Source organism: Panthera onca, chromosome A1, assembly GCF_046562875.1.
Source record: "Panthera onca isolate mPanOnc1 chromosome A1, mPanOnc1 haplotype 2, whole genome shotgun sequence".
Lineage (NCBI taxonomy): Eukaryota > Metazoa > Chordata > Mammalia > Carnivora > Felidae > Panthera > Panthera onca.
Window position 1 is genome coordinate 44,679,154 of NC_138339.1, and position 9,401 is coordinate 44,688,554.

A 9,401-nucleotide genomic window follows, 5' to 3' on the forward strand; every position below is an offset into this window, starting at 1 on the left:
AAAGACACCTCTTCTTTCCATGAGGTCTCTGGACAAGTAATATCCACACAGAAAAATAGAGTGAGACCAAAATGCCACAGTATTAACAGCTGCTCAAGTGTCTAGTCCCTCACTGCAGAGCTCTCCTGAAAATGGTGACAGTGAAACACACAACTTATAATGTAAGTTACATAAAGTGCTTCCTACCCTCCCCCTGGGTATTACCATCTCAAGTTAGACTCATGGATAAAGGGCATTCTAAGGGGATTGTTGGGGAGCAGTATGGCAGCTTTGCAGATCGGGTCCTAGCCTAAATTATGTGCTTGGGAAAGACGAGAGAATGATCAGAGTCATGCCTGCACAAAAGCACCAGTTTGTAAATGGAAGTGTAAGAGAGAGAGTAGAATCTTGTTTATGCTTTCAAGGTGCAGTGTTTGTATCTGATACTAACAATGGTCCAGTCAGTATTCCGCAACTCTGAACAATTGGATATGTAATTCCTTCCCACATGCAATTCCTCCTTCTTTGCTGTTGGTGAGACAAAGAAGTGCCCTGGCATGGTGAGAGGATGCTGTAGTGTGCCTTTCTTTATAATTTGCTGATTTTCCCTAACTTTTCTGACTTCCATATTTTTTTGTTTTTTTATGGAATTCATCGTGAGACCACCATGAATCTTCTAGGACACACCCTTAGAGAAAGTTGGCCTAAGCCAGTGGTCCTCAGACTTTAGTAGGTATAAGAATTCTTGGAGATACTTAATAATAATTCATATTCCTGTATTTGTATTCCACCTCAGAGGTTCCATTTAGCAGGTTCAAGAATCTGCCTTGTTTTAACAAACTCCCCAAGTAGTTCCAAATAAGGTAGTCCGTTGGTCATATTTTGAGGATCAACTGTCTTGACACTGGCTGGAGAAGCAAAAGAAGTCTTCTTTTAAACTATCATTTTTAAGTGGTTTTCCTAGAGTTTGCAATATATATTTACAAAAAAGCTAAGTCCACTTTCACTCTTCTTTATCCCTAATAACTTTCCTTACTTTGAAGTCTGTTATGTCTGAAATTAATATAGTTATTTTTGCTTTATTCTGATTGGTGTTATCATGGCATATTTGTTTCTGCCCATTTACTTTTAATTTATGTGTGTGTTTACATTTAGCATGGATTTCTTGTAGACAACCTACAGTTGGGTCATGTTTTTGGATCCACTCTGACAATCTCTGTCTTTTAATTGCATGTAGACCATTGACATTTAATGTGATCATTGGTACAAATGGATTAATATCTATGTGTCATATTCCTACTGTTTTCTGTTTCTTGCCCTTGCTCTTTGTTCCTGTTTTTGTCTTCCATTCTTTTTTTCTTTTGCCTTTTGTGATTGTAATTGAGTATTTTATATGATCCATTATGTGTGTGTGTGTGTGTGTGTGTGTGTGTGTGTGTGTATTAGCATATCAATTATATTTCTTTTCTACTTTATTTAGTGGGTACAAAAGGAGTCTTTAAGCTGACATGCAATCCTACCCAACTCAGCAGAGAAGGTTGGAATAGAACTCCAGGCTGGGGAACTAAGTTTGAATTTTACTCCAAAATCAAATATCTTCTTGGGAAACCTCTGACACAGGTAGGCAGATGTTCTAGACTTTTAGTTTGATATTTGAGCAAACTTAACTCTCAGAGGCATGATTAACAAATTGGACCTAGGAAAATTTGGAAGTCTTAAAGATTATAGGCATTCATTGTATGTTATGAACAGTTGAGTCATTTTCATTAAAAAAAAAAAGTATTTGGAGGAGTCTTTTTTTTTAAAGTTTGTTTGTTTGTTTGTTTGTTTATTTGTTTGTTTAAAGAGAATGAATCAGAGAGAGGCAGAGAGAGAAGGAGAGAGAATCCCAGGCAGGCTCCTCATGGTCAGTATAGAGCCAAAGGCAAGGCTCAAGCTCATGAACTGTGGCTCATATCATGATCTGAGCCAAAATCAAGAGTTGAACGCTCAACTGACTGAGCCACCCAGGTGTCGCAACATTTGGAGGAGCTTTTAGGGTAAGACCGCAGATAGCCTAAGATTCAGTTCTTTGGGTTATCTGAATATGCTTTCTGGGAAGTTATAACATCTCCTTTTCTGGAAATTATTAAGAACATTATGAATATTAGATGACATGAGAGAGCTCAACAAGTTTGCAGACTGTTTATAAGAGAGATGAAGATTTACTAGAACAACTAAAATAGAGCTATCTGCAAAGAGAATGAGCTGTCTTGGCAGGCAGCAAACTTACATAACTAAAATGTACCAGTCTAAGATAGGTTGTGGAGGGAATTCAAATATCTCACCAGTTCTAGGGTTTTAAACTTTATTTTTATTTTTAATATAATTTATTGTCAAATTAGCTAACATACAGTGTGCAAAGTGTGCTCTTAGTTTTGGGGGTAGATTCCCGTGGTTCATCACTTATATACAACACCCAGCGCTCATCCCAAGTGTCCTCCTCAGTGTCCATCACCCATTTTCTCCTCTCCCCTACCCCCACCCACCCTCATAAATTTTAAAGTCCTTACCAGTTCTGAAATCCTAAATCTGATGTATAATCATTGCATGCCATGTTTTTGTTGTTGTTGGAAAACAATGGCAATTTTGTATTTTATTTCTGTAAAAATAACATATGTGTCCACTTGGGGGTAGTAAAGTATTTTTTCAGTATCTCTAGGGAGTCTTCTGTATTTCCTCTGCAAATACATTATATGTATAAGTGAAAACAATACCAACTAGATGTTATTTTATGTCTTTTATTTTGTAAGTGACAGTTTCTTCTAGTGTATAAACAAACACAATAGGAATTATGAACAAACACAGATTTTATTTCCCTTTTTTCCCTGTAATACCCAGGAATTAAAAACATACAAATTAAAATTGTTTTATCAGCAACACATATGCCCAGAGGCTGAATGACATTAGTGTTAATTCTTTAATGGTAGTTTCATTATGTTCAATTCAATTCAATTCAATTCAGTAAGATAGTCCCAAGATGGTTTGAAAATTCCTGGGTTATAAAGATACACTAACACTTGAATCATTCTCCTCTTAAACAATTTCAAGACTTTTACATTTTTATTATAATAACAGTAACATAACAATTTACTGCAAAACTTAGTGGGTTAAAATAATGCATCTTTGGGGCATGTGGGTGGCTCAGTTAAGCAGTTAACTGACTCTTGGTTTTGGGTCATGGTTTTTAAGTTCAAGCCCTGCATCGGGCTCTGTGCTGACAGTGCAGACCCTGCTTGGGATTCTCTCTCATTCTCTCTCTCTCTCTCTCTCTCTCTGCCCTTACCCTGATTATGGTCATACTCTCTTTCTCAAAATAAATAAATAACCTTAAAATAATGCATCTTTCTTCCCTCATAGTTTCTATGGGTCAAGAATCTGGGTACAGCTCAGCTGATAACCCTGGCTGAGAATTTCTCATGAGGCTGCAATCAGGGTGTCCACAGGCCTGCAGTCCCTTCAAGGCTTGACTGGGTTAGGATCTGCTTCCAAACTCACTGACAGCTAGCTTCTCCAGAGAATGCTATGTAAAGAGGGAGGAAGAGCCTGCTCAGTAGAGAAGGCAGAGTCTTTTTGTAACCTACTCTTGGAAGTGACATCAGTCATTTCTCTCATATTCTATTTGTTAGAAGCAAGTCATTAAAGTCCAACCCACACTCAAGGGGAGGGGGATACCTAGGACATGAGTACCAAAATATAGGGATCATTATAGGGGTCCGTTTAATAGGCTGCCTAACACAGATGCAGATTTCACATTTTAACTTGTTTCTCTTTTGAAAAATTACTCAACAGCATTCAATAGTTAATGGGATTTTTATTTTATGGATGTGGTGACCAGAATCTGTCTTGTACTGGTGTCAGTAGACATGATTCTAGTCCTTCCTCTGTGTTGACCAGCTGCAACACCTCAGGCATTTAAATCCTGAATTGTAGTTTTCTTGTCAACAAAAAGAGGCAGTTGGATTATACTCTTTACTCTCCTTTGTAGCTTGGACATTCTTTCCCAACAAATGATCAAGTTCTGTGCTAAGGGGGTCCAACTCTTTTTCCTTTAGATAAGAGTTCCTCAGTCTCAGCACTATTGACATTTTGGGTCTGCTGTCTTGGACATTCGAGGATGTTGAAAATCACCCCCGGCCTCTACTCACTAGATGTCACGAATAGCTCCTCTCTTTGTGACAATAAAAAATGTCTCTGACTTGGAGGACCACAGATCTAAGCAAAGCTAACATACAAAAATTATTTGCTTTTCTGTAATATCTTGATTTTTCCCTTGAGGAAAAAAATATATAAATTAATAAATATACAGATGTTAATAGCTTACAAGAATTTGTAATTTAAAAGAGAAGTGATCTTTTGAGGTAGAAATTTAAGACCTAGAGATAAGGTGTTTCTGGTGACTATAAAAGGGTGGGTAGGGGGCAGGGGTAGGACCCTATTCATGCTAAGCATGAATCATACTTATCCTACAGAAAAAATTACTAGAGAATAATTTCCAGGAGCCACAGAAGTGATTGTGTGAAAGTACTCATGAGTCCTGTGATGGTTAATTTTACATGTCAACTTGACTGGGTCATGCAGTGCCCAAACATTTGGTCAAACATTATTCTGGGTGTATCCATGAGGGTGTTTCTTGGATGAGATTAACATTTGGATCCATCTGAATGAGCAGACTGAGTAAAGAAGATTGCCCTCTCTGATGCGGGTTGGTCTCATCCAATCAATTGAAGACCCAAATAGACCAAAAACGTTGAGTAAGAGGGAAGTTTGCCTGCTTGATTGCACTGGACCACTGGTCTTCCATCCTTGGACTGGAAATTATGCCATTGGCTTGTCCCTACTGGTTCTCAGGCCTTCAGACTCAGACTGGAACTATACTACTAGCTCTCTTGGGTCTCCAGGTTGGTTACCACAGATTCTTAGTCTTCTCAGTTTTCATAATAACATGAGACAATTTCTTCTGTTAAGTGTGTGTGTGTGTGTGTGTGTGTGTGTGTGTGTCCATCTTACTGGCTCTATTTCTCTAGAGAATCCTGACTAATGCAAGCCCTGAGGGAATTTATAATAAAAGAAAAGATGGTCACAGGAAGACTTCTGGGGAAAATAGTTGAAAAGAAAATAGTTGAAAAGAGGATGGATAGGAGAAGTTAAGAAAAGTCATAACTTTTCTAAGAATCATATTCCAGGCCTCAGCACTATGTAACACTTGGAAAGTCTCTCTTTTTGCCACAGGTTCCTCCTATTGCCATTCTCAACTCCTAGGCACTGTGGACAAGGAATCTCTCCTTGACCAAACTTTAGTCAGGCTCCTTTGAGCCTTCTTTTTGATAAAGTCTCTTCTTGGTCCCCATCTTTGGGACTCTGAGTCCAAAGTCCACTTCTTGGCTTAGCAGTGGATCCTGCTAAGCCAGTTTATGGAGCATCCTTCTTCCCATTGACATCCGATCAAGTTCTTTAATTCTACCCTTTATCTAAAGAAGTTCTGCTTCCCCTCCCCCGCCCTTGATACTTAACCAAGTTCCCTCTTAGTAATTTTGCATCCACTCCCTCACCCTGACCATAGGCCATAAATCCCCACTGGGTTCTGTTGTGTTTGAGTTGAGTTCAGTCTCTCTCCCCTATTGCAGTAGTCTATCCCTTATTACAGTTGTCTTACATAGAGTCTTCCTCACCATTTTTAACAAGTTCCTAATGCAATTTTTGTTTTATTTTACACTACACTGCAATGAAAGATCCAGTAGATAAAAACTACAGGGGGCAGATTAAGACTAGATTCTTAGATATTTCTTCAATTCATGCCAACGTGTGATTTTAATTTTTTTTTTCTACTCAGCATGAACCATGTAACAGTTATCTAGGCATGTCTTAAAGCTATGCCTTTCTGTCAAAAATCGGTCCATATGTAAGGAGTACAAGGTAATTTTATAGCTAATCAAGTAGATATAAACCTATTGATAAAATCTTCTTTAGTGAGACACAAAGACTAATATTATGTATGTAAGAATTATGCTATTTTTAAAGATTATGCTTTGTTTTCTGAATTATCCAGATTATAAATTCTCCTCATTCATTCAAAAGTAGTGAGAGATGTGAACTGAAATTGGAGTCAGGAGAAATCAGTCCAAATATCAACCCTGCCACTCACTGTTTTATCTTGGACTAGTCACTTGTCTTTTTTTTTTTTTTTTTTCTTTAGATTGGTGGTATAGATTTGTAGCTAAGAGTTGGAGGTCTAAATTTAGAATGGAATTAAACCTCATTTCAACATTTATTAGCTGTGTGACCTTGGGCAAGTTATTTAACTTCTCTGTTTCAATGTATTTTTCTTCTATGGAATGGGGATTATAATAGTGCCCATTTCTTGTGAAGTTCTTGGGAAGGTTAAATAAGATAATAAATGTAAAGTTCTTAGCACAGTAGCTGGAAAAGTCTCAATAAATGTTGATAGTTGAAAGGCACATTGGGCTAGATGATCTTGAAGTCTCCTTCATGTTCTAGTTGTCTATAAATTTTCTAAGTTACATAGGTATTCAAAATAGGCTGCACGTCTCCATTTGGTTAGGGCCAGGGTTAAGAAGATAATGAGGGGCACCTGGGTGGCTCAGTCGGTTAAGCGGCCGACTTCGGCTCAGGGCATGATCTCGAGGTCTGTGAGTTCGAGCCCCGCGTCGGGCTCTGTGCTGACAGCTCAGAGCCTGGAGCCTGTTCCAGATTCTGTGTCTCCCTCTCTCTGACCCTCCCCTGTTCATGCTCTGTCTCTCCCTGTCTCAAAAATAAATAAAACGTTAAAAAAAAAAAAGAATAGATAATGAAAGAATGAATATAAATTTTCTTTTAGTGGGTAAATTTGAATCCCCATAGATTCAACAGATTGAGAATAAGGTTGTACTTGTTATTCATTGTGTTTTTAGGTCTAGATCAATGTCTGCCACTTGGTGTATATTTAGCATTTACTGGAAAGGGAAAGTGGATAAAATATAGCATGTAGAGCAACTAAGAACAGTTCCAGGTCAGACTTCCTGCCTTGACCACTAGTCCTCTCACTTCTTTGTATAAATGGCAACTCAGTTACCTCTTTAAGACTCAATTATCTCGTTTGTCCAATGGGGATTGTTCCAAGCTTTACTTGATAAAAATGTCAAGCACATGACCCACTGTGTGCTTTGTCTAAGTGATTAGTAAATAGCCATATATGATCCCAATCTGATATTGAGGTTCAGACACATAATACAGCTAAACATTCATTTCTACATGTGTTGGAGATAGTGTAATGGTGAGTACCCCTGAGGCTTATCTTCTTTTCATTCCTCTCTGAGCTTCGTGTCTATGCTAGAATGACCACATTACTAGGATCCTTAGCCTCCTAAGTCTTCTAATTCTGAGAGTCAAAAAGAAGACATTTAATTCCACAGATGAAGACATGCCAGAGGCCTTTTAAAACAATTAATATGCTTGGTCATCCTTAGCAGCCTGGGAGCCTTGTGGTTTTGCTGACTGCTCTATCATAATATTGATTAATCTTTCATGTAACAAAGAAACAATCTTTAATGCATATTTGTGCCTTCATTATTAATGAAATCCTAGCAGTTGGTGGTAGAATCTTGGGCAGTTTGTTTATCTGGTGGAAACGACTACAAAAAACACCTGACACATTTCCTGATATAGAGCTCATTTAAATCTTACATTTGAATGCTGCCAGTGAGAGTAACATTCTCTAAAAATTGTAAACAAAGTGAAATGACATCAAAAAATATATCTTCATGAAGCAATAAATGCCTTCATTTCTATGGATCATTTTCTCACAAACACTTATAGCACTTCCTAGGTGTCCAGCACTGTCCTGGAATGTTACAAATCATATGTTGACTTATTTAATCTTCATGTAACCACAGTGATATAGATAGATACTGTCAGCATGTCTATTTTATAGATGGCAAAACTGAACTATGGAGAGATTAGGTAACCTGTCCAAGGTCACGCAGTTAATGATGTTAAAGCCAGGATTTGAACCCAGACATCTGTCTCTAGGGTCCATGCTCTTGACTGCTGTGTTTGCTCTCCAATCTTTGTTAATGATTTAGTGGGAAATAAGTGAAGAGGTAATATTTGGGAATGGCATTAAACTGAAAGGCTTTTTTAGTGATGGCAGTGAAATAGAGTCCCATGTAGAATCCATGTAGTAAAATGGGGGAGGCTCAGACTTTGAAGTCAGATAGTTGTGGGTTCAAACTCGCTGCACCATTCACTAGATGCATTCTTCAGTCTCAACACTTCACTACTTCTGGTGGTATTATACATCTCATCCTTGGTCAGGCCGTGGTCTCACGGTGAGTGGAGTATACTTCCAGGCCCCCAACTCTGAGATTGGCCATGTGACTTGCTTAGCATGGGAGCGCATGCAGTGGGTGGCCATTGTGTTCCTTGTGAATGCCCCAGCTTGGGTGGAGTAGAGTCACCCCAGCTAGCCTTCAGACAGATGAGTAAGATATAAATACTGTTGTGCGACTCACTCAGACTTTGTGTTTGCTTGTCTCTTTTCCCAAGTGTAAGGGAGGACAAGTCTTATTTTGTCAACTGTAAGCAGGGAGATGACAACACCCTCTTAGTGAAGCTGTGGGAACTTAATGAGATAATCGTGTACATGAGTGTTATTGAAGTAAAACTAACAGTTTCTAAAACTCACAGTTCTACTTAAAGAATTGGTAATAAAGTTAGGATCAATATCAAAATTTTTAACATTTAAAAAAGGAAGCATGGAATTAGAACAAGATATTCCTTCTGTTGGTATAATATTCAAATAAATAATCCTTACCAAAGGCTGGTTAAGACCTATTTTCAAAATATCTAGTAGTCACAAATCATTCTTACCTATGCGTTAATGTTGGCTTCTTAACATATGTTTTTTTTTGTTTTTAAAAATAATGAATTACTTTTCTTTTTAAATAGTGTTTTGTTTGCCAGCTCAATCTAACCATCCTGCCTACTAAATGCAAAGTATATATTTTTCACCCTGTGTATATTTCACTGGCAATGGCATCATTTAGGTATATGAAACAATTTCTATGTATAGATTAGTTAAAACTCCCAAACATTGACATTACCTAGAAAATGTTTCCAAAGTACAGCATATGCATATGTCTAATGTAGAGTTCAACTGTAATTTAATGATTTAGAAGGGATAAAAAAAAGGGAAGAGATAGATTGTTTCGATTTGCTTGGCTTGCATAAGCTAATACAACCTCAAGCTTTCTTACAATGTTTGTATAGTATACTTCTACATATTAAAGAAATGAGATCTCCAGCCAAGTAGAGAGAATGTGGAATCCTGCATCTTTTTACAATGAATCTTGTAGGATTGTTAAAAACAGATGTATAGGGAAGAT

At 37.7% G+C, this 9,401-nt stretch overlaps 1 long non-coding RNA gene across 1 annotated transcript in view; it reads left to right on the top strand.

Moving 5' to 3' along the window:
* Positions 1-9,401, top strand: part of LOC132680880 (uncharacterized) — a 126,394-nt gene that overhangs the window by 102,659 nt on the left and 14,334 nt on the right. Inside the window, exon 4 of the long non-coding RNA XR_009610740.1 lies at positions 1,460-1,599. This is a non-coding gene — a long non-coding RNA (uncharacterized LOC132680880). The remainder of the gene's footprint in view (positions 1-1,459; positions 1,600-9,401) is intronic.